Source organism: Bos indicus x Bos taurus, chromosome 23 (genome assembly GCF_003369695.1).
Source record: "Bos indicus x Bos taurus breed Angus x Brahman F1 hybrid chromosome 23, Bos_hybrid_MaternalHap_v2.0, whole genome shotgun sequence".
Taxonomy (NCBI): domain Eukaryota; kingdom Metazoa; phylum Chordata; class Mammalia; order Artiodactyla; family Bovidae; genus Bos; species Bos indicus x Bos taurus.
The window spans coordinates 49,171,679-49,196,351 of NC_040098.1; positions in this window are offsets into that span (position 1 = coordinate 49,171,679).

The following is a 24,673-nucleotide window of genomic DNA, read 5'->3' on the forward strand; positions in this document are numbered from 1 at the left end:
AATGATCTGTCCAAACGTCTGTTTGTTCATATTACCTATAAATATCCTTGATCCAACAAATATTTTTTGAACATCTCAACGGGGAGAAAGAGTCATGCTATCAAAATCACAATGACCCTGAGGAAACCAAAACTGAAAAAGACACATGTACCCCAATGTTCACTGCAGCGCTGTTTACAATAGCTAGAGTATGGAAGCAACCTAGATGTCCATCAACAGATGAATGGATAAAGAAGCTGTGGTAGATATACACAATGGAATATTACTCAGCCATAAAAGGAATGAATTTTAGTCAGTTCTAATGAGGTGGATGAACCTAGAGCCTATTATACAGAGTGAAGTAAGTCAGAAAGAGAAAGAGAAAGCGCATATATATGGAATCTAGAAAGATGGCACTGATGCATTTATTTGCAATGCAGCAGTGGAGAAACAGACATAGAGAACAGACTTATGGACACGGGAGAGGGGAGGAGAGGGGGAGAGGTATGGCGAGAGTAACATGGAAACTTACATTATTATATGTAAAACAGCCAATGGGACTTTGCGGTATGTCTCAGGGAACTCAAACAGGGACTCCATCAACCCAGAGGGGTGGGATGGGGAGGGAGATGGGAGGGAGGTTCAAGAAGGAGGGGACATAATGTGCACCTATGGCTGATTCATGTTAGGTTTGACAGAAAACACTGAAATTCTATAAAGCCATTATCTTTCCAATTAAAAAAAAAAAAGAACCATGATGAGGCACCACTTCACAACCACTAGGACGGCTGTAATAAATAAGGCAGATAATAACAAGTGCTGTCAGTGGGAAGATAGAATTCTCCTTACACACTGCTGGTGGAAATGTAAAACTCTATAGTCACTTTGAAAAGCAGCTTTTTGATGGGGCGTTCCCCTGGTGGTCCAGTGGTTAGGAATCCACCTTGTGACGCAAGGAACACAGGTTTGATCTCTGGCTGGACGCCGAGGAACAACTAGGCATGACAGGCCCCAACTACTAAATCCACACGCTCCCACAAGATGCAGCAAAGGTACTGTGTGCTGCACCTAAGATCTGATGCAACCAAATAAAAATACATTTAAAAAAAATAAACAAACAACTTGATTGTTCCTCAAAACGTTAAGCATAGAGTTACATCTGACCCAACCACTCCACTCCTCCTCCGTAAGAAATGAACACATACATCCACACAAGGACTTGTTCACGAATGTTCATAGCAGCATTATCCATAGCAGCTAAAAAATAGAAACAACCCGAATACCCATCAGCTGATGAGTGGATAAACAAAATGTGTTGCATGGAATATTAGTCAGCCATAAAAAAGAATGAAGTACACACTATAAGGCAATGGCACCCCACTCCAGTACTCTTGCCTGGAAAACCCCATGGACGGAGGAGTCTGGTGGGCTGCAGTGCATGAGGTCGCTAAGAGTCAGACATGACTGAGCGACTTCACCTTCACTTTTAACTTTTCACTTTCATGCATTGGAGACTGAAATGGCAACCCACTCCAGTGTTCTTGCCTGGAGAATCCCAGGGACGGGGGAGCCTGATGGGCTGCCATCTACGGGGTTGCACAGAGTCGGACACAACTGAAGCGACTTAGCAGCAACAGCAGCAGCACACACTACAGCATGGATCAATTTTGAAAACACAGTAAATGAAATAGAGAGAGTTGCTCAGTCCTGTCCGACTCTTCGAGACTCCATAGACTATACAGTCCATGGAATTCTCCAGGCCAGAATACTGAAGTGGGTAGTCATTCCCTTCTCCAGGGGATCTTCCCAACCCAGGGATCAAACCCAGGTCTCCCGCATTGCAAGTGGATTCTTTACCAGCTGGGCCACCAGGGAAGCCCAAAAATGAAATAAGGCAGACCCAAAAGGACAAACGCTGTTCTAATTCTGTTTATATGGTACATCCAGAATAAGCAAATCTATGGAGACAGAAAGTAGATTAATAGTTCCTAGGGCTGAGGGTTTGGAGGGAATAGGGACTGACTGTCATGTGTACAGCATTTCTTTTTGGGGTGATAAAAATGTTCTAAAATTGATTGCAGTGATGGTTTACCAACTCTGAATACAGTAAAAGCACTGAACTGTTTGATTTAAATGGGTGAATTGCATACTATGTAAGTTATACCTCAACAAAGCTGATATATATCTATGTGTAGATAAATAGATATACACACATACCTGAAATTGCACTATGTTGTGTAGTGAAGTGATACAAAGATGGATAATTTATAATCCATTGCTTAAAAGAGTTTACAAGCTAATCTCTGCATCCATAAGAAATAATGATGAAATGCAAGCCAACATATAAGAACCATTAAACAGGTACAAAATTCAGAGGTTCTGAGAAAAGAGATCACTTCAAATAAGTCATCAGGGAAGGCTTCACAGAAAAGAAAGTAATGGGGGGTTGAGCCACGGAGAATGGTTAGAAATTTCATAGATGGAGAGGGGGATTAGAAACAGCAGATGAAAGTCGTGGTGGCAGCAACTTATGGGCCCTCTTCAGAGACCAGGAAGGATTCCACTGTGGCTGGATCATAACACTTAAAAAGCAGCAGGTGATGAGAGCAAAAGTCAATGGGCTGAGGCTAGGGGACTTCCCTGCTAGTCCAGTGGCTAGGACTCCACACTCCCAATGCAGCAGGCCCAGGTTTGATCCTTGGTCAGGGAACTAGATCCCATCTGCTGCAACTAAGAGTCCAAGTGCCACAGCTAAGGCCTGGGGCAGACCAATAAATAAGTGTATATATTTTTAAAAAGTCAACAGGCCAAGGCTAGCCCACAAAGAGCTCTGAACAATATCCATAGGAAACCTCAGGGATGTGGGCCTGAACTAGGGTGGGAAGCGGGGGGATGGTCAGGAGTCACTTCAGGAAGGACCAGCAGAGAAGCAGCTGGTGTGGGGATGGGGGTGAAGAAGGAAGGACTGAGACGATGCCCCTGGGTCCCAGCCGGGCGATGGAGAGAATGCAGGTCTGATGAGAAGGGCAGAAGCTCACTGGAGACGGAGGATGGCAGAGCAACTGACACTGAGCTGGAAGTGGAAATAATGGAACCCACAGAGCTATGCCGTGGAAGAAAACCAAGGAGGAAAAGGATGTGGACATTGGAGAAGGCCCCTAGAATGAGGCGATGCAATCTGCTGAATCTCAGAAGACATGGAGGTGTCCCTCCTGCCAAGAGAGAGGAGCATGCAGGGTGCTCCAGGCAGAGGGAGCCGTGAGCAGGAGGCACAAGGGCATGCATGTGTCCTAAGTTGCTGAGTCGTATCCGACTCTTTGCGACCCCATGGACTGTAGCCCACCAGGCTCCTCTGTCCAAGGGATTCTCCAGGCAAGAATACCGGAGTGGGTTGCCATGCCCTCCTCCAAGGGATCTTCCTCACCCAGGGGTCAAACCTGCATTTCTTAGGTCTCCTGAATGAGCAGGTGGGTTGGTTACCACTAGCGCCACCTGGGAAGCCCATGCTCAAGGGCACAGAGGCCTGAAACAAAGTCAGTTTCCTGAACTGCAAACCCCTGACTCTGGCTGGAGCAGAGTGGATGGGGCGAGGCAGCCTGAGATGGAGCTGGAGAAATCGCTCATGGGCTGGACAGCCGAGAGCTCCGTGCACCCCTTGTGGCTGACCTGCACTCTGTCCTGAGCTGAGGCCCTGAAAGAGCTTGAGGAGGTAGACAGAGCCTCCCTCGTGGGACCATGGAGAAAGGTCTGGAACACTTGGGATGGGAAGACTAGCTGGGAATTAATAGAAGAGCCCACCTAAGAAATGATAGGGACTCCATCAGTCGCTGGCTGTAGAGGTAGAGAAGAAAGGATTGGTTTGAGACATAATTAGGATACAGATGCAATAGAATTTGTCCAGTTTGATTTGGGAGAGAAGGAAAAAAGTCCCTCTGCAGCACTGACCATGGGGCGTGACATCAAATGAAGGGAATCCACTCCAGCATCTGTAGAGTGACACACGACAGCACAGGGGTTAAGGTAAAAAGGGGGACAGGGACTTCCTGGTGGTCCAGTGGCTAAGACTCCATGCTCCCAATGCAGGGGTCCTGGGTTCGATCCCTGGTCAGAGAACTAGATTGCACGTCCCAAAACTAAGGATCCTGCATGCCACGATGAAGTTCGAAGATCCCATGGGCTGCAAGTAAGACCTGGTGCAGCCCAATCAATAAATATATATATATTTTTAAAAGGCAGGAGGGGTATTTCCCTGGCGGTCCAGTGATAAAGAATCTGCCTGCCAGTGCAGGAGACACGGGTTCAACCCCTGGTCGGGAAAGATTCCACATGTTGTGGGTCAACTTAAGCCCATGCATCACAACTGCTGAAGCCTGAGCACCCGAGAGCCTGAGGTCCGCCAAGAGAAGCCACTGCAAAGAGAAGCCCACACACCCCAACTCCACAGTAGCTTCCTGCTCCCCACAACCAGAGAAAGCCTGTGCAGCAACAGAAACTAAAAGTAAACAAAAAAAAAAATTTGTTTTCCTTTGTTTAAAAAAAATAAAACATAAAGAAATAGTCTCTTCTCCCAAACACACCACGCTCTATTTCAGCCCCTTGTGGGCTTTCTTAATAACATATCGGCACTTGTCAGTGTGATATAAAAAAAAAAAGGTGGAGGGAAGAGCGGCGGTGACTAGAGGTGGGAAATGGTAAAGAAAACTGAATCCACTGGGCTTGGTCTCAAGTGGTTGTGGAGAGTGAATAGTTCTGAATAAGTTGCCTCCCTGGTCTCAGTTTGGGACCCTGGATGGGTGGTGGGTCCACACGTCAGCGGGGATGGTGTGTGGAAGACGAGAGGAGACTGGACCCAGGAAAAAGGCCTGGAGAGACATCTGAGGGGCAGAGGGGACCAGCAGGAAAAGGCTAGAGGCTGACCAACCCCAGGGAAACCGAAGGAGCAGAAGGCTAGTGGTGGTGGATGGGGTGCAGGGTAGGGGGGCGTGCTGCCAGTGAAAGGTGGTCAATGGTGTTAAGTCACAGACACACCAAGACAAGCAGCTGACAACGGGGTGAGGTCTGAGACAGTAAATTGACTTAACAGGGGAAGGCAGAGGCCAGAAAGCAAGGGGTTAAGGAGCCACTGGAAAAAAAGGAAGTGAAGGCCTGAAGCCCTGAGAAGTTAGGAGAGAAAGGAAAGGAACCATGGCAACAGAATAGCAGCTAATAGGGACTGGCCCCCTACTATGCGCCAGGCGCTGCTCTAGGAGCCCCGTGTGGATCATCTTGCTCAGTCCGCTCCAGCCTCCAACCTGGCAGGTGCTGTCGCCACCCACGACCTACAGCGACGGAACCCAGGCGGATTCCCGAGGTCCCAGGCGGCCTGGCCGGGACCTGGCAGAGCCGAGCTGGACTCCCAGGATCCACTCTCTGCTTGCTGTCATCACCCCTGTTGTTAGTCAGTCGAGAATTAAATCGTTTGCTAATAAAAAATGCCTACCTGAGTGTCTTGAGTAATCTGACTAGAATGCCCTTGACCGGAGTCTGGCAGAAGGGCCGCTATTGTCTGCGCTGTCACTTTGGGAAAAGAAGGGGATGGCCGGCTTTCAGTGTTGCTCGTTTGGTTTATAACCATCCCTCCTTCGCATAAACCTCAGGTACAAACCCCTTTCTGTTCTCCATAGACATTTATGTCAACAGGAAAGGAATGTAGATCCGGAGAGAGACAATAGAGATGTTACAGAACACAGCTTGTGAAGGTGTCTGTCTGTCTGTCTATGGCAGAGGAGAAATGGTAGACGGATCAGCCTGGGGGGAAAGAGGGCTAATTCATACTCCATGGCAGGTGGGAAGGGGGTAAGATGCTAGAAGCCTAAGTCCCGGGTAAGGTCGTGGGCGTTGGCGTCCCACGGCCTTGACTACAGAAGGCGGTCGGACGGCAGAGCCAGGGAGGCCGAGGCCCCAGGGCGCGGAGGGGCCTGAGGCTGGCGGAGAAAAGCCCGGCGACCCGCGGGCTGAGGCGACGGGCGAGGGGCAGGCGGGCGCCTGAGGGCGGGCGGCGCGGAGGGAGACGCGGCGGCGGATGACTCGCGAGAGGCATCCTGACGGGGGGCTTCGGGGACCGAGGGGACGGTGGAGGCGGGACGAGTCTTCGTGGCTGAGAGGAGGCTGAGAGGAGACAAACGTGAGGCTGGCCTCTTAGGCCCTGTGCCGGGGCGTGTGCGGATGGCGGGGCGCGGGTGAGAGGAGGCGGCTGTGGACGGGTGATCCCTGAGACAGGAGGCCGCAGAGGCTAACCCGGGCGCCCCAGAGTCATCTGCCGAAGTCGCGGCCCCGCGGGTGGCGGTGTGGCGGTGTGGCGGCGCGGGCCTCCCCGCCGTCCTTCCGTGAAACGAGGTCATCCGGAAGGACTGGTGTCCTCACGAGAAGAGGGGTCGGGGAGTTCCCTGGTGCTCCAGGCGTTCGCACTCCTAGCTTCCAGCTCAGAGGGCCCGGGTTCCATCGCTGGTTGGGGAACTAAGAGCCCACGTGCCCTGCGTGTGTGTGACTCACTCAGTTGTGTCCCCCTGGACTGTAGCTCACCAGGCTCCCCTGTCCATGGAATTCTCCAGGCAAGAATACTAGAGTGGGTTGCCATGCCTTTCTCCAGCACATGCCACGAGGCGAGGCCAAAATAATAATTTTTAAAAAGGAAGAGATCAGACACACAGAAGATGCCAGCCATGTGAGGCCGCAGGAGAAGGTGGTGTCTGCCAGCTGAGGAGAGAGGCCTCCGAAGGAACCAACCAGCACTTGATCTGGACTTCCAGGCTCCTGAACGGGGAGAAAGCACGTTTCTGTCGTGTCGGTCCCCAGCCTGATGGGCTTAGTTTCAGCAGCCCCAGTGACAGATGCAGGGAGGAGGGACCCAGCGGTGACAAGGGCGAGGAAGGAGAGTAGAAAATACGCCATCAACTCCACGGCCTCCCCATGAACCGGGAGAACCTGTCTTATTGAGGAAAGGCTTTTGCAGGAAGTGATATCTCTAAGGACAAATGAAGTTTCCATCAGGGTGTTGAAGTAGGGGAAGTGTGTGGAGAAGCCTGGGAATTCTTAGGACGGGGTGCACAGCCTCAGTGGGGCCAGGGAGGCTTGACATTGGGGCCTGTTATGGCTAATGCCCCCTTTACACTTAGCAGAGGGCTGGCACAGTGCAGCTTCCTTTTTTTTTTTTTTTTCAGGCTGTGCCATGCGGCATGAGGGATCCTAGTTTCCCTACCAGGGATTGAACCCAGGCCCCCTGCTTTGGGAGCATGGAGTCTTAACCACTGGACCACCAGGGCAGTCTCACCATACAGGTTCTTTTTTTTTTTTTTTACCATACAGGTTCTTAATGAACATGATTTGCAAAATATGAAGAGGTGGGACAGATATGAAGAAACGACGGGGAAACAGGAAATTGAGGGAGGAAAGTCTTCCTGGGATTGGCAAATAGAACAGAAAGCCAAGAGGCATGGCGAGACGTCATTTCAAATGTCCAAATCCCCTTTAGTACAGCAGCCAGTGAAATCCTCCCACTAAGATAAGCTGAGCAGCATCTTGGGGATGGGCCACCTTGACAACTTCTGTCATACTCAGTGTGTTATTACTTCAGCTACCCAAATACCTTGAGGGATGTGTTATTTCTGGTTTGATGGTTTTCCCTTTAAAGATTAACCATTTGGAGCCAAAAGTTTTCCTAAAATGTATTATGCACTGCCTTGCTTTCTCTTCCTTTTCTGAAAAATAGGAAAGTTAATATCTGCACAAAATGATACTATCATAAGCTTCAAATATTTTATTGGATTGTCAAATAAAGATAACTGTTTATAAACAAGGCATACTAGGCCACAAGACTTGCATCTTCAAGAAGCTACTCATCTGAACAGGTAGGTCCTAGCTGTTTGCTAGCATCCCCAAGGCCTTCACAGTAAAGCCCAGCTTGAGGGGTTTTTGTCTGCTTGTAGTTATTTGTCCTGCCTCACTATCCGGCTGTGACCTGTCACTTCTTTCTGGACTCAGTGTGCCTGCCAATAGTAACCTCCTCTTCCCTTTCTAACTGATCGTTTCTTATCTATGTGATTAGGCTTCCCTGGTAGTTCAGCTGGTAAAGAATTCGCCTGCAACGCAGGAGACCCCAGTTCAATCCCTGGGTCGGGAAGATCCCCTGGAGAAGGGATAGGTTACCCACTCCAGTATTCTTGAGCTTCCCTGGTGGCTCAGATGGTAAAGAATCCACCTGCAACGTGGGACCTGGGTTCGATCCTGGATTGGGAAGATCCCCTGGAGAAGGGAACAGCTATCCACTCCAGTATTCGTGCCTGGAGAATCCCCATGAACAGAGGAGTCTGGTGGGCAACAGCCCATGGGGTCACAAAGAGTTGGACACGACTGAGCAACTTTCACTCACTCACTGTCTGCATGGTTAGAAAACTGGGTAACCAAGATTGCTTGAAATGTGTGAAAAGTAAGCATATGGACCAGCATCTCGTTTTGCTGCCCAGAAGCCAAAAGCTGCTGACGTCCTGATTCTCAGTTGGGTTTTAGACTGATGCATTGCTAGCATACTTCTAAACCATTAAAGTTTTTTTCGGAGATATCAGAATAGCAGGGAAGGTCAAATAACTCTTCTAAGTCATAAGTTAGACTTAGCTTCCTCCAAGATGTAAGTTTATTGCTTATGAAATTTTTAAATGATTGAATTTCAGCCCTCCATAGCAAGGGCCGTTTCAAAATTCCACTTCAGACAACCTGGCAGATATTAGAAGAAAAAAAAAAAACTGATCTATTGTCACTGGATGCAGATTCTTCCCCTAAAAGATGTACTCCAAGTTCAACATTTATTTCGCTGTCAGATAGCACTCTTTCATCATGAAACAGAGTACAAATAAGTGAAATAAATACTCCTTCAATAAGTAGTAAGTATGTGTACCTTTGTGGGTTCAATTGAGGGTGGGCAGAAGCAAAGTAAAATTTCTGCAGTTTCAGTTAAGTCGCCCCCCACATGGTATTTGTCAGTGGAACCCACGGACAGTGCGCAAGTACCTCTAATAACTCTGGCCACTGGTCCTCTTGCTCACAGGTCAGGTCCCGTGGCCCCAAGTCAAAGGAGCAGAGAATTTTTAATTGTAAAAAGTGCTCGGGAACGGACTTCTCTGGTGGTCCAGTGGTTAAGAATCTGCCTTCCAATGCCTGAAACTCGGGCTTGATCCCTGGCTGGGGAACTAAGAGCCCATGTGTTACTGGGTAACTAAGCCTGCAAATGGCAAACTACAGAGCCCATGTTCTCCAACGTAGACCCCGCGTGCTGCGACTAAGATCCGGTGCAGCCAAAAATAAATGTCAAAACCAAAACCAAAAAAATGTTCTTACAGTGTTCCAGAAGCTGCAGTAAATTACACAACTAAATAGCATGAAAGATGCTGATGATCAGAAACACTGACAACAACGTGCCTATCCTAATGGACAGAAAACTCTTTCCCTCAGGAAGAAATAAAGTCATGTGTAGTACACGGGTGTTATTCTGCCGTGAACAGGGCATGGGAATGATCCCACTCAGTGCCTCGGGTTCTTAGGAGGCAACGCACTGAGCAATTTCAGGCACACGTTTTCATATGCACACCTCAGCTAAGTAGTGGAATCCACACTCAAAAAATAAGATATTTTAGAGTCTATGGACTGACTTTATGTCACTTCTTTGCGTTACTAAGGAAACTTGACATTCATCACTCACTCATTCAACCAGCAATTGGGTGCACTGGCGGTGTTCCAGGCTCTGAACACAATAAATAAAGCACAAGGATCCTTGCCCCAGTGGGTCTTACAAGCTGAAGAGTTATATTTGCTTTCTTTTTTTTTTTTAAGATTTATTCATATTTGGCTGTGCTGGCTCTTAATTGCTTTGTGTGGGCTTTTCTCGAGTTGTGGCGAGCAGGGGCTACTCTTCATTGGGGTGCACGGACTTCTCATTGCGGTGGCTTCTTGCTGCAGGGCACGGGCTCTAGATGTATGGGCTTCAGTCCTTGCGGCACGTGAGCTCGGTGTTTGTGGTGCACCGGCTCAGCTGCCCGGCAGCACGTGGGATCTTCCCAGACCAGGGATCAAACCCATGTCCCCTGCCTTGGCAGGTGGGTTCTTACCCACTGGGCCACCAGGGAAGTCGTAAGTCTATAATTAAAAGGGCAGGGGGACTGTGCAAGAAAAAACTTAATAGCAGAACAGAATAGATAAACTAGGAATGAATCTGTCTGTTACACTTACTAGAATACATATAGGATGCACCTGTAACCATCAGAGAAGGACAGAATTATTCAGTAACTAATCATTGTTAGAACATTTGATTAGCAATATGAAGGAAAGTGTCAAGGTAAGTTCTTACCTCAAACCATACAACAAATAAATTCCTTGTGGATTAATTAGATAAATAGGGATGTATTTTTAAAACTGAAAAATAAGATTAAAAACAAAATTTGTCATACTTCCAGAGACAAAAAAATGATACTGTATCATATCTCTGGATGGGGAAGTTTTAAAACTTGGAAATAAAGAATAGACAAATAAAGAATAAAGAATAGAATACGCAAATATAAAATTAGAAATAAAAGGGACATTTAAAAAAGACCATAGAAAACTTGACCACACAGAAATATGAACCTTCTCTATGTCAAAATTAAAAGCAAAGGGATTTCTCTGGTGGTTCAAGAGCTAAGGCTCTCTGCTACCAACGCAGGGGGCCCTGGATTCAATCTCTGGTCAGGGAACTAGATCCCACATGCCACAACATGTACAGGCAAATAAATAAATAATAGAAATAAAAACCCATTAAAAATAAAAATTAAAAAATTAAATTTAAAAGGGAAACATAATTTTTTTTACAGAAGATATATAAATTAACCCAAGTAGTTAAAAAAGTTTTATCTATTAAGTTAGGAAAAGAAATTCTCCAAGTCCACTAGGATGAAATGAAGTAAGTGGAAGCTTTCACGTGTTGAACTGCTACTGGCATTGTAAATGGACAAAACCTTTTGGAAAGCTTTATTGGCACATTCTGCGCGGGCACAGGAGGGCCTAGAGGAGCTATCCCACGCTGAAGATCAGGAAGGGCGGCAGTGAGGACATACCCCTCGTCCAAGGTAAGGAGCAATGGCTGAGCTTTGCTGGAGCAGCCGTGAAGAGATACCCCACGTCCAAGGTAAGAGAAACCCAAGTAAGACGGTAGGTGTTGCAAGACGGCATCAGAGGGCAAACACACTGAAACCATACTCACAGAAAACTAGTCAATCTAATCACACTAGGACCACAGCCTTGTCTAACTCAATGAAACTAAGCCATGCCCGTGGGGCAACCCAAGATGAGCGGGTCATGGTGGAGAGATCTGACAGAATGTGGTCCACTGGAGAAGGGAATGGCAAACCACTTCAGTATTCTTGCCTTGAGAACCCCATGAACAGTATGAAAAGGCAAAATGATAGGATACTGAAAGAGAAACTCCCCAGGTCAGTAGGTGCCCAATACGCTACTGGAAATCAGTGGAGAAATAACTCCAGAAAGAATGAAGGGATGGAGCCAAAGCAAAAACAATCCCAGCTGTGGATGTGACTGGTGACAGAAGCAAGGTCCGATGCTGTAAAGAGCAATATTGCATAGGAACCTAGAATGTCAGGTCCATGAATCAAGGCAAATTGGAAGTGGTCAAACAAGAGATGGCGAGAGTGAATGTCGACATTCTAGGAATCAGCGAACTGAAATGGACTGGAATGGGTGAATTTAACTCAGATGACCATTATATGTACTACTGTGGGCAGGAATCCCTCAGAAGAAATGGAGTGGCCATCATGGTCAACAAAAGAGTCCGAAATGCAGTACTTGGATGCAATCTCAAAAACGACAGAATGATCTCTGTTTGTTTCCAAGGCAAACCATTCAGTATCACAGTAATCCAAGTCTATGCCCCAACCAGTAATGCTGAAGAAGCTGAAGTTGAATGGTTCTATGAAGACCTACAAGACCTTTTAGAACTAACACCCAAAAAAGATGTCCTTTTCATTATAGGGGACTGGAATGCAAAAGTAGGAAGTCAAGAAACACCTGGAGTAACAGGCAAATTTGGCCTTGGAATACGGAATGAAGCAGGGCAAAGACTAATAGAATTTTGCCGAGAAAATGCACTGGTCATAACAAACACCCTCTTCCAACAACACAAGAGAAGACTCTACACATGGACATCACCAGATGGTCAACACCGAAATCAGATTGATTATATTCTTTGCAGCCAAAGATGGAGAAGCTCTATACAGTCAGCAAAAACAAGACCAGGAGCTGACTGTGGCTCAGACCATGAACTCCTTATTGCCAAATTCAGACTTAAATTGAAGAAAGTAGGGAAAACCACTAGACCATTCAGGTATGACCTAAATCAAATCCCTTATGATTATACAGTGGAAGTGAGAAATAGATTTAAGGGCCTAGATCTGATAGATAGAGTGCCTGATGAACTATGGAATGAGGTTCGTGACACTGTACAGGAGACAGGGATCAAAACCATTCCCATGGAAAAGAAATGCAAAAAAGCAAAATGGCTGTCTGGGGAGGCCTTACAAAGAGCTGTGAAAAGAAGAGAAGCGAAAAGCAAAGGAGAAAAGGAAAGATACAAACATCTGAATGCAGAATTCCAAAGAATAGCAAGAAGAGATAAGAAAGCCTTCTTCAGTGATCAATGCAAAGAAATAGAGGAAAACAACAGAATGGGAAAGACTAGGGATCTCTTCAAGAAAATCAGAGATACCAAAGGAACATTTCATGCAAAGATGGGCTCGATAAAGGACAGAAATGGTATGGACCTAACAGAAGCAGAAGATATTAAGAAGAGGTGGCAAGAATACACAGAAGAACTGTACAAAAAAGATCTTCACGACCCAGATAATCACGATGGTGTGATCACTGACCTAGAGCCAGACATCCTGGAATGTGAAGTCAAGTGGGCCTTAGAAATCATCACTACGAACAAAGCTAGTGGAGGTGATGGAATTCCAGTTGAGCTATTCCAAATCCTGAAAGATGATGCTGTGAAAGTGCTGCACTCAATATGCCAGCAAATTTGGAAAACTCAGCAGTGGCCACAGGACTGGAAAAGGGCAGTTTTCATTCCAATCCCAAAGAAAGGCAATGCCAAAGAATGCTCAAACTACTGCACAATTGCACTCATCTCACACGCTAGTAAAGTAATGCTCAAAATTCTCCAAGCCAGGCTTCAGCAATACGTGAACTGTGAACTTCCAGATGTTCAAGCTGGTTCTAGAAAAATGCAGAGGAACCAGAGATCAAATTGCCAACATCCGCTGGATCATTGAAAAAGCAAGAGAGTTCCAGAAAAACATCTATTTCTGCTTTATTGACTATGCCAAAGCCTTTGACTGTGTGGATCACAATAAACTGTGGACAATTCTGAAAGAGATGGGAATACCAGAACACCTGATCTGCCTCTTGAGAAATGTGTATGCAGGTCAGGAAGCAACAGTTAGAACTGGACATGGAACAACAGACTGGTTCCAAATAGGAAAAGGAGTTCGTCAAGGCTGTATATTGTCACCCTGTTTACTTAACTTATATGCCGAGTACATCATGAGAAACGCTGGGCTGGAAGAAACACAACCTGGAATCAAGATTGCCGGGAGAAATATCAATAACCTCAGATACGCAGATGACACCACCCTTATGGCAGAAAGTGAAGAGGAACTCAAAAGCCTCTTGATGAAAGTGAAAGAGGAGAGTGAAAAAGTTGGCTTAAAGCTCAACACTCAGAAAACGAAGATCATGGCATCCGGTCCCACCACTTCATGGGAAATAGATGGGGAAACAGTGGAAACAGTGTCAGACTTTATTTTTCTGGGCTCCAAAATCACTACAGATGGTGACTGCAGCCATGAAATTAAAAGATGCTTACTCCTTGGAAGGAAAGTTATGACCGAACTAGATAGCATATTCAAATGCAGAGATATTACTGTGCCAACAAAGGTCCGTCTAGTCAAGGCTATGGTTTTTCCCGTGGTCATGTATGGATGTGAGAGTTGGACTGTGAAGAAGGCTGAGCACTGAAGAATTGATGCTTTTGAACTGTGGTGTTGGAGAAGACTCTTGAGAGTCCCTTGGACTGCAAGGAGATCCAACCAGTCCATTCTGAAGGAGACCAGCTCTGGGATTTCTTTGGAAGGAATGATGCTAAAGCTGAAACTCCAGTACTTTGGCCACCTCATGCGAAGAGTTGACTCATTGGAAAAGACCCTGATGCTGGGAGGGATTGGGGGCAGGAGGAGAAGGGGACGACAGAGGATGAGATGGCTGGATGGCATCACTGACTCGATGGACGTGAGTCTCAGTGAACTCCAGGAGTTGGTGATGGACAGGGAGGCCTGGCGTGCTGCGATTCATGGGGTCACAAAGAGTCGGACACGACTGAGCAACTGATCTGATCTGATTACAAACATTTTTTTTAAGTAAGAAAACAAAACAGAAATGTACCATAATGATACAGAAATCATGTCAGAGTGATGGGAATGTGTTATATTTTTTCTATTTCCCAAATTTTATGTAATTGCATTACTTTATTAGTTTACCAATTTAACTAGACTTATTCTTACCCATCTGAAATTTATGTATTATCTCCTTATATTACAGAATTTTATCAAAGAATTTTATAACACCAGAAATCTGGTGTTGAAGCCACAATTTTCAGAATAATCAAAAAACAATCATTCCATTTAACATATAAACTTGGCCATGGACAGGTCTTTCATTTTTCCCATTTACCCTGGAAAACTCGTGCTTTTGTGGCAGGTGAGCATCTTTTCCAAAAGCAGGGACTTCCCTGGTGGTCCATCAGCGAAGACTCCACTCTCCCCAAGCAGGGGGCCTGGGTGTGACTCCTGGTCCAGGAACTAGATCCCACACGCTGCAACTAAAATCCCGCATCCTACAACTAAGACCCGGAGAAGCCAAATAAACAACAACAACAATAATAAAAATAATAAAAAGCAACAGGAGGAGCAGGATATCTTTGTAAAACTCAAAACTGTGTCAGCAGTGAGTTAGTCTTCTGATGAAAGCACACCCCCCAGCAAACTGATCAAAGAGAGCGCCTCTGCTCCTGCCCACAGGCTCGGAAGAAAGATCTTCAAGGCGTCCCAGCCCACTCCAAGATGCTTCCTCTGGGACGGAGCTAACAGCAGCCGTGTTCACAGGCCTCTTACATGCAGTTGCCCAAAGAGACACAGGGCTTAGCTAGAGTGGAGGAAAACGGGCTCAGAGATTGACCCCAGGCAATGGAAGGGTAAGGAGCCTTCTCCTCCCGCCTGTTCCATCACACAGAAACACAGAAGCGGGATTCAGCTCTGTACACCATCAAACACTCACATTACCTACCACTCTCCCAAACTCCCATGAGACACCAGCCCACTGCCAGTAGGAGGCCTGGGATCCAAACACCAGAAGACAACAAGAGTCAGCAAGCATGTGGAGAAAATGAAACCCTTGTGCACCGCTGGTGGGCATGAAAAATAGAACAGCCTCTATGGAAAACAGAATGGCAGTTCCTCAAAACATTAAAAATAGAATTACCCCATGATCCAGCAATCCCACTTCTGCATCTATACCCTGAAGAATTGAAAGCAGAATCTCAAACATATTTGGACACCCATTATGCACAACAGCTAAAAAGTGTTCACAGATGATGCATGGAGAAACCGAATGGGGTCTATACAGGGGAATGTCATTCAGTCTTAAAGAGGGAGGAAGAACTGACACAGGCTACAGCTTGGATGAATCTTGAGAATATTATCCTGAGTGAAATAAGCCAGACGCAAAAGGACAAATACTGGATGATTCTACTCACAGTACATCCCTGGAGTGTCAAATCTACAGAGACGGAAAGAAGAATGGGGGCTCCCAGGGGCGATGGAGAAGACAGACTTTAAAGTGGGAGAGATGAGAAAGTTTTGAAAATGGATGGTGATGATGGTTGCACAACAGTGAGCAAGCACTTAATCCCAGTGGAGCGTACGCTTAAAAACGCTGAGGCAGTAAGTTGTACGTAACGTCTGTTTTATCTGTAATAGGCCACTGCCACATGAATGCTAAAGGCACCAGGCCATTCGGCGGCTCTTTTATTGGAAGGTGCAGATCGCTCCTGGGGACAGCCCCGTGAAATAGCACACACCTGTGCACACGAGACAGACCCAGGCAGGGCAGGTGACCGAGGGCAGGTTCACACTCGAATTTTAGGCCTCGCCAGGGGACAGCACAGGAAACAGAGCACTCGCACCATAAAACTGCAGAGCAATTTCCTTATCACCATCTCCACGACTCAGAATTTTTTTTTTTTTTACAAAAGTCGTTTACCAAGGGGCAAAGTTCTCAGCCCACGGAACTCCCGGGGCTGGGCTCCCCCGCTGCTGGCAGAGTCCTTCCATGTCCCGCAGAGCTTTCTGGGGGCTGGGAGGGGGCCCCTGGGTGAGGCGGCAGACGATGCCACCGCACCATAAATGAGGGGCTGAAATGAAGCTGGTCAAGAGGTCTGGTCTGGGAACTTGCTTCAACTGCCCAGGTTCAGGGACTATTTTGAGAATTTCATTTAGCCAGAGTCAAACAAGGCAATTGGTAACTTGCCTAATTTAAGTCACCTGTCCCCAAGCCGGGGTCCCATTCAGTTCCTCCTGCATTGTTGGCTGGACAAAGATCTTAGCACATTTTTCTTTTTAAAACCCGGTCCAGTGGCTCTCTGAGGCTGTCTTCAGTCTTCTAAAGACTCTCTGGCCACCTACTGGATTTTTTCAGCACGAGGGCTGGGCAGAAAAAGAGCAGCTCGTTGCCCTTGTTCAAAGGAAAGCGAGAAGAGACGCAGACGAGAAGCTGGTGAGACTTCACCATCAAGTACCCAGGGGGATTTGCAAGAGAATAGCTCAGACACGGCCCTACTGCCCTCCTCTCAAGGAAAAAGCCAATTATTCCTCCTACCTCAAGAGTTGAGCAGGAGTGTGGCACCTAAGAGCTCTTGTGACATCTTTATCCCGGGCACCAGGAGAAAAGAAAAGTGACAAAAATTCAAGTCCCTTGGCTGCTTTTTTTTCTTCCCTAAGTTACCAGGAAGAAGAAGGTTTAAATGGCTTGTCAGTTTTTACACATATAAAACAGGATTACCAGCTACTTTCACTTTCTCACAAACAGCTCTAGTCTTCTAAATGAGTCCTGCATAAGGCGTTTAGTGTAAACCAAAGTCGTTTTGATTAATAAAGAGACGTTGAAAAAAAACACCCTCCCCTCCTCGTTTTTTAAACAGGAGGATTCTGTCAGATGTGGTCCTTGAGATCAGAGAGCAGAGTTAGGAGAAAAAAAAAAAATCGAAGTGACGACTCATTCAGGAAGAAGACACCGAAAGTGAAAGATTCATTCATGAGTTTCTAGCTCTCAGCCCGTGTCTTGGAAGAGAAGGAGGTTCATGGTGAAGGCTGAGAAAGGCTGGGCCGCGTGGGAAGCGGTGGGGTCGCCAGGCTGTGCTGGGAACTGTTGAGCTGTTTCAGCCAGCGTGGTCACAGTTATGCAGAACAGGGTCCCCAAATGACAACTTCTCAAAGCCGCATCAGAGATGGGGAGGTGCTGGTCGTTGGAGACCGTTTCCCCCTCCCCCCGGTGCTCATCCTGGCAGGTGGTACCGCCTAGGGGGTGGTGCAGGAGGAGGAGGTGGCCTGGAGAGCTGGTTTCAGACACATTCGGCCCCCATGGGGAGGGCCAGGGGCCTGGCAGCTCTGGTTGACACATGTGCGCCCAGCACTCACAGCCCCCATGCACACAGGAGGAGACTGAGGTCAGAGGGTGACTGGCTGGAAGTCCAAAGCTACAGGAAGCTGGGGCTTGCCTTCAAGGCCGCCCACCCCGGCTCTCAGGGCTGAGTATTCTCACTTCTTGAAATCTGAAAGCCCTCCCGGGGACTCAGAGCTGCCAGAAGGCACTTGACAGGGCCACGTGGCCGTGCAGCGCCCCCAGTAGCTGTGCGTCACCAGGAGGTGGGGCCCGGATGCAGACTCCCCGGGGGGCTGAGGGCAGAGTCAGAGGAAGAAGTCAGGCAAAGAGGAGAAAGCAGCTCAGTGGTCTGCAGGCTGGGGCGCAGACACCCACAGACCTCCTCCTGGCCGCCCTCTGCCTCCAGCCTCCCTGAGCAGCTCAGTGGTCCGCAGGCTGGGGCGCAGACACCCACAGACCTCCTCCTGGTCGCCCTCTGCCTCCAGCCTCCCTGAGCTCTCCTGGCGACTCAGGGTGTCACCCCTGCTCCCTTCCGTTTGCCCAGCCGCTGAGGATAAGCCCCAAGACGGGATCTCCTTAGTTTGGCGGCTGCAAGGCTGACTGCAGTGAGTTGTCCCGAGCCACAACAGCTTGCCCTGGAAACAGGTCTGGATCGTGAAGCCGGATACGAAAGGAAATCACCGTGTCCTGAGAGCGCTGACCCCATCTTGAACCATGTGGTCTGCCTACAGGATCGCACTCAACCTTCGCCACACTCCCCGACGCAGATATCTGCCCCCATCTTGCAGACCGGAGGGTTAGTGGGATTGGATCTCGCGGGATCAGAGTGAGCCTGTCTGGCCCCAAGGTCCCTGCTTTATCACCTGTTCCTGAAGGTGGCTCAGACGGTAAAGAATCTGCCTGAAAAGCTAGAGACTCAGGTTCAACCCCTGGGTCGGGAAGATCCCCTGGAGAAGGGGATGGCAACCCACTCCAGTATTCTTGCCTGGAGAATTCCATGGACAGAGGAGCCTAGCATGGGGTCACAAAGAGTCGGACATAACACTTTCCCAAAATCATCCCAGCAGGGTCCCTCTGACTGGTTTGGCCTCTACTTGAAATACGGATTCGGACTCTCTTCAAAAAGGCTGACGTTAAAACCGACCAGCAAATTGAACTCTGTCTGCTTTGTTCAGACACCTCTGAGCTGCCCCGATCTGCTGAAGGTCTGCCCTGCCTGCGTGCCTTGCCTTAAGGATGGGAAGTGAGAGGACCATGAATGCCAGGTGTTGCCAGGGAGGAGCCGGCTGAAAACACCTGCAGCCGTAAAGACCCGACTGGAATGGCTCTTCCTGCTTTCCCCAAAGGCAAACCAAGACATCAGGAAAGCTGGGGAAGGGCCCTGATAGAGCCCAGTGGAGGGCCTTCCCGGGTGTCCAGTGGTCTCTGCTCCCAGTGCAGAGGAAGATCCCACATGGCGCGTGGCACAGCCAAAAGGAAAAAAAAACAAACAGGGTGGAAAGAGTTACCAGCGGGCTGGAGGACCGCTGCTCTGAACACAGACGTCCTCTTTTCCTGCTGCACCACGAGTGCGTGGAGCTCCGCCAAGATAACAGGACAAAGGTTAAGGACGGCTGATAAGCTGAGCCAGAGGTGGAGGCTGAGAGGCTATGAATTTGCAAAGCTAGGAGGAGCAGCCCCAGGAAAGGAGAGGGACATGAGAGGTCCAGACATCACTTGCACAGCGAGGGGGCTCCGCCAGCTAGCTGAGTGAAGCAAGGCATTTTCCAAGAGAAGTAACCAGCCAGAGGAAACGGGTCGAGATGCACGTTTTGAATTCAGACAGATGATCAGTGGTTGCTCCCCACGCACGGCCCACCGTGGCCGGCCACCCCGTAGGCCTTGTGGGCGGCACAGATAGTGGCTGTTGCAAATAATAGAGCACCGTGAATGTGGTGAAAATGCAACTCAAAAATCGGGCCAACCAGGGCCCCGATTCCATTCGGAGTTGAAGACTCTTGTGGGTGGGGATGCCAAGGTGCTCTCCTTTTAGAAGAGACGTATTTCCAGCTCCCGGGGCCTCTGAGAGATTCCAGAATCGGGCACAGGTTTTTAGACTGCTGAAATGGCAACCTACTCCAGTATTCTTGCCTGGGAAATCCCACAGACTGAGGAGCCTGGCGGGCTACAGTCCATGCGGACTCAAAGAGTTGGACACAAGTGAACGACTAAGCATCCTGGAGGGGTTGACAAACTAAGCAGCCACAGCACTGGGCTCTGACCACAGGTCGCAAGGCTTCCTGGCTGTTGGTGGAGAAGGTTCTCTGGGGGAGGTAAGGAGGTCCATCATGTAACTCAGGGTCTCCGGGACCTACCTGGCACCTGCCACGAAAACCCAAATGGCAGTGAATCCGGAAGTGTGCTGGGCCCCTAGATCAGGCTCAGCACACCTCTCAGGGTCCCAGTCAAGACATTTACAGGCCCCAAGAGGTCCCCTCCAGCTAAAATCTGTGCCTGCAAAGACAGAAGTGATTTGAAATTGTAACTGGCTGTGCAGAAAGATGGTGCAAGGAAAGCAGCCTTGCCGCGGTTATTTCAGTCTAGTACCCTCTGGGTGGGCTCGGCTGGTTGACCAGGTTCCACACTGTCCAAACTCCCGTTGCAGACGCTGTCAGTCCCTCGCGCCTGGCTGCCTCTGCAGTAGAACATTCCCAGCCCGGACGTGAAGGCTTCCTCACCACTGCCCTCTGCATCTGTACGAGAACGTGGTCCACAGATGCCCTGCAAGACAGCAGCAAGCCCAGGTCCTACCTCCAGTGTGGATGGGGGAAGAGAGAAAGGTAAGAGACACTCTTTCCTTAAAAGAGAAAGACGACCTAGAGCGAAGGTGCTACAAAAAGGCACAAACTCTGCTTCTGTCTCTTGTCAACGGACTCTAGACAAAGGGTCCAAACCCCCTGAGTTTCACCGTGTGCGCTTATAAAGACATATGATGACATGTAACATATAACACTGCGAGGACTGGGCTTCTCTGGTGATTCAGTGCGAAACAATCCTCCTGCCGATGCAGGAGACACAGGTTTGATCCCTGGTCCAGGAAGATCCCACGTGCAGCAGAGCAACCCAGCCCGTGCACCACAGCTACTGAGCCTGTGCTCTAGAGCCTGGAGTCACAGCTACTGAGTGTGTGCTCCAGGGCCCAGGAGTCACAGCTACTGAGCGTGTGCTCCAGGGCCCGGGAGTCACAGCTACTGAGCGTGTGCTCCAGGGCCCGGGAATCACAGCTACTGAGCCTGTGCTCCAGGGCCCGGGAATCACAGCTACTGAGTGTGTGCTCCAGGGCCCAGGAGTCACAGCTACTGAGCCCAGCTCCTGCAACCACTAAAAAGCTTGCATGCTCTAGAGTCTGTGCTCTGCAACGAGAGATGCCACTGCGATGAGAAACCTGCACACGGCAACTGGAGAGTCGCCCCTGCTCGCCGCAACTAGAGAAAAGCCCATGCAGCAACGAAGACTCAGCGCAGCCTAAATAAATAAGTACAATTATTATAAAGAAAAGACTGCGAGACCCACCACTTTATTAGTGATGACGAGAAAACACCACATTTGCTGCTACTATTAAGGATGGTTTTATTCGAAAAACATCTGAATTTCAAATTTCAAAATTAAAACCCACTTCTCATCATTTGCCTCTGTGTATATGCTCTCATTGGGCTGACAGAATCTGTCAGATCTCTGAGTAATGACAAGGGTTCGGATTCACAGTGCGTGTGTGCGTATGCTGTAGAAAACATAACTTCCCAATGGGGGCACTGCAAATTCAACCTATCCCAAACTGATCTCTTGGCCTGACCGCTGAGCCTGCTCCTTGGTGGTGAGGAACTACAATTTTTCCAGTGAAGCACATTTCTCCTCCCCGCAAAGTCAAGTCCTGCAGGCCCAGCCCAAACGGTCTCTCAAATTAGAGCTCACACCAAGAAAGCCCACTTCTCTTCGGTTTCTCCCAACCCCCTCTTCCCAGGCACGTCCTAAAGATTCGACAGAGTCTTCTTTAGAAGAGAGGTAGAAAATTCTTCTTGCCCCGTCCAGCCCAAACATCGAATTCCCATGTACCAGGCTGCCGCGTGGTAGCTTTGGAAACCTCACAAGTGAACAGAGCTGTTATGCATAACCAGCCTGTATTGATTTTCCTTGCATCATTGAAATAAACTGGAGAATAGAATTTCATTAGTTTACGGTCATTTATAAAACTGCTTTTACTAAATTAGATGTTGGCTTTGGGCCACATGTGTACGGAGAGGCAGAGGCTAAGACAGCATTATAGAGCAGATCTTCTGATCAGTTACAGGGCATCGCACCATGTCACACCACATTCTCCTTGTGAAGACCCACAGAAGGAAGGTCTTGGTACCAAGGGAAAAATCGGGTTTCTCCTGCACAGCTGATTTGCTTTCACCCCACAAGGACCCTCTGAGTCTTACTGTCAATCTTTTCCCCCATCTGTTTTGAGTGCTCAGAAGCCCAAAGCCAGCTCTGGGGCCCACGTCGAGCAAATGGCCTGGATTTCACAACATCATCTTGGGAATCAACCTCATCCCTCATCTCTACTTTAACCCAGTTCACCTCCTTATTTACTTTTCTTATATACTTTTCTTTAAAATATATTTTAATTTTTTTCCCTTCCTTCTTTATTTTTACCACCTTACTGATTTTTACAATGAAGGAGACCCGGGTTCAATCCCTGGGTTGGGAATTCTTCCACTTTACTGATTTTTAAATACTGTTGTACTATGCATATTTTTACGATTCCCTTTTTGGAATGAAGGGCTTCCCTGGCAGCTCAGATGTTAAAGAATCTGCCTGCAATGCTGGAGATCCAGGTTTGATCCCTGGGTTGGGAAGATCCCCTGGAGAAGAGAACGGCTGCCCACTCCAGTATTCTTGCTTGGAGAATCCCATGGACAGAGGAGCCTGGAGGGCTACAGTCCATGGGGTTGCAAAGAGTGAGACACAACTCATTGACTGAGCTTTTTGGGAATGAAGCGAGGCATATATGAATTTGCTGTTGTTCAGTTGCTCAGTCAGGTCTGACTCTTTGCGACCCCATGGACTGCAGCACGCTAGGCTTCCCTGTCCTTCACCAACTCCCAGAGCTTGCTCAAACTCATGTCCACTGAGTCAGTGATGCCATCCAACCATCTCATCCTCTGTCGTCCCCTTCTCCTGCCCTCAATCTTTCCCAGCATCAGGGTCTCTTCTAATGAATAGGTTCTTTGCATCAAGTGACCAAAGTACTGGAACTTCAGTTTCAGCATTAGTCCTTCCAATGAATATTCAAGATTGATTTCTTTTAGGATTGACTGGTTTGATCAACTTTCAGTCCAAGGGACTCTCAATAGTCTTCTCCCACATATATGAATAAGCACCGATAAATTGGGTGAAACTTTAACCTACTTCAAACCAAGTTTCTCCTTGAAGACACTGAGCCAAAATCAGTCACAGTCATTTGTTTTCAATGGTCTATATTGTCAACTACATTTCCAAACACACGTGCACAGTTACATAACATTACATGCTTCCAACTACCCACTTTGAGAGTGTTGGTTTGCAGAGGCTGTCCTGGGATTAGAAAACAGGAAGAACTCTGGGTGAGCCACATATGTTATCTTTACTCTTCACAAACACCTATGAAAAGCTACTGCCAAGTGAGAAAACTAAGGTGCAGAAAGGTGTCATAATTTGCCCACGGCGACACAGAGGGTAAAGGTGGCACCAGCTTCAGAAACCAGGCCTGTGCCACTCGAAAGCTCTTGGGGGTAGGTTCATCTGGTGAAAATTCAGGGAGCTGTCCCTTTATGCTGTGTGTGCTCATCTTTTTTAAAGAAAATTTTATTTTTAAAAACTTTTTTTTTATTTTAAAAAGTTCCTTGAAATATAGTTGGTTTATAATGTATGAATTTCTGCTGTATAGTAAAGCAGTTCACTTACACATGTGTCTATTCTTTTTCACGTTTGTTTCCATTACGGTTTATCAACGGGTGTTGAATATAGTTCCCTGCGCTGCACAGCAGGACCCTGCTTATCTGTGTACACCATCCTGTGCGCACGCTACACTTCAGCAAAATGCTGCAGGCGAAAAGAAAAAGAAATGTTGAGGAGTACAGAAAAAGGCCCTGGGCTCGTCTGTATCTCAGTGTGAAGTCGGGGTGACGACGACAATGTGACAGAATTTGCATGGAGTAGAGCAGAACACAAAGCCTGGAGTCACAGGCCTGGGCCCTGATGTGACAGCCTTCACTGGTCCCCAGTGGTGGGGTCATTTTTAATGAATGAAACAGCCAACTTAATGAACGGGTTCTTTCTTAGGTCTCCTCCACTCACAGGCCTGTTCTCCAAGGACACCGGGTCAGAGGGAGGCGTAAGTTACAGCCCACACTTGTATGTCTGAGGCCTCGATCATAAGGTCAGGGGCCTAGAAGATTAAAAAGTAATAAAGATGTTCACAACGCCATAGTATCTTTTTGTTAGGTTTTCTTCTTTTCCACTGAAAACCTGTATAAGCAAATGAATATCCATAAGGAGATTTCCCACTTTGCTGGGTGTGGACCTCTGCAGCAGGCCTGGGGATATTTCAGAAGAGTCTCTCCCGTCATCCACCCACAAGGCTCCTCTGTCCATGGGATTCCCCAGGCAGGAATACTGGAGTGGGTTGCCATTTCCTTCTCCAGGATATCTTCCCGACCTAGGGATTGAACCCGAATCTCCTGCATTGCAGGCAGACTATCGCTGAGCCATCCAGGAAAGTCATCATACGATTGATTAGAAACAAAATAATTTTATCAGCAGCCTAGATAATTCATAATAAGGAAGGTAAGCCTGCCTTCCAAAAGAAAGCCCTGCCATATGAATCATTTTGAAGTTGAAATTC